Genomic DNA, 1,688 nt, shown 5'->3' on the forward strand with positions numbered 1-1,688 from the left:
TTTTAATGAATACGTGTTAACAAAAATTTCAACTTGTAAAATATATTGCATTCTTTCATTTATATTTATATAAATAAGTTTTTAATATTCTTTGTATTAGTAATATAATGTAAAATACAATAGAAAAAAAATATATGTGAAACAACAATTTGTATTTAACATTTATTATTACTAATATTTTTAGGTTTTTTTCGTTGAAATCATTTTTATATTATAGCGTATTTATTATAGAAGAACGTTTTCTAGCGTTTATCTGTTCAGCAGCATTCAAAGCATGCATGGTTTCAGTGCATGGTTACAGTCAATATTAATTGCGAGGTCTTCGCTAGATGGCTAAACCTAAAAACAATTTCTTGTATTTAAAATTTAACATACTTTCTTTATAAATCATTTTCATATAACTGATATTAGCAATTAACTCAATGAGCGATATATAATTTATCGTGAATTTTTTGGACGGTAATCAGACCAAAAGAACATTAAACAATTTAAAAGTTAATTTATTAAGGTATCGATCATGTAACTTTTGCTCTAGAGCGAAAACGTGAAAAGTGAAAAATTTTATATACATAATTATGTATCCACATGTACATATACACACATACATACAAACAATTTTCACTTTTCACATTTTTGCCCTAGGGAAAAAGATACATAATCGATACCCTGATTTATTTCTACCAATATATTTCAATCAATATAAGAATAATTTACCATGGATTACCTTTTATTTATTGATAACAATAAAAGTGGTACAAGAAAAATTTTTACAACAAATTCTACATTTTATCTAATTTAATGTATGTGAGGTGTTATATTAGTATATTAAATAATGATTGTATCAGTATATTAAACAATATTTTAACGTAAAAATCTTCACAATAATATTACAAAATGTTTTATAACAAAATTAACAATGTTATAGTTATGCTTTTTTTATCATATTTGCTTAGTCTGAAATTATTTACACTTAGACCCGATTGCACCAACGTTGTTTTGACTCTAAGCAAGGCTTAAAACTCTTTCTGTCTCTGTCTCTCTTTCGCTTTAAAACGAGACAGAGAGAGTTTTCAATCTTACTTACAGTCAAAGTAACGTTGGTGCAACCGGGCCTTAGAGAAGTATAAGGCCGCGGTTTGATTCACGCATTCACAATGCTCATGAACATTATTTGTTATTGTTTAACATTTGATAAATAACAAAAATGAACTGATTCTTTATAAAAAATAAACATGATTATGAGCGTGAGTGAATGCGGAATTAAAAAATGCCATTCTTCGACAATAGATGGCCGAATACAACAGCATTTTCTCTTATTTAAAAAACGTCTTCTACTAGTATTTCTTTCGACGATGGAGCATATCTGCATCAAACAACTTTATATCCACATATTTTTGAATGTTTTTGTAATTTCGATTACTTAATAGAAATTCAAAAGATAATAAGCTTTTTTAATCTATTTACATATACTATATACATTCAATGTTTATTTTTTTCACAATTATTATTATTTCACATTCATTTTTAAATTCCATTATTCGATTACGTCAATTTTTTTATTTAATATTTTAATTCTTGTTAATTTTATTTATTTTTTCAAGAAATTTTACTTTTATTTTAATTAAATATATTTATCATTCTGTATGTATTTATAAATACAACACCTGAATCGTTGATATCTTTTATTT

The sequence above is a fragment of the Trachymyrmex cornetzi genome, unplaced genomic scaffold (genome assembly GCF_001594075.2).
Source record: "Trachymyrmex cornetzi isolate Tcor2-1 unplaced genomic scaffold, Tcor1.1 scaffold237, whole genome shotgun sequence".
Classification (NCBI taxonomy): Eukaryota; Metazoa; Arthropoda; class Insecta; order Hymenoptera; family Formicidae; genus Trachymyrmex; species Trachymyrmex cornetzi.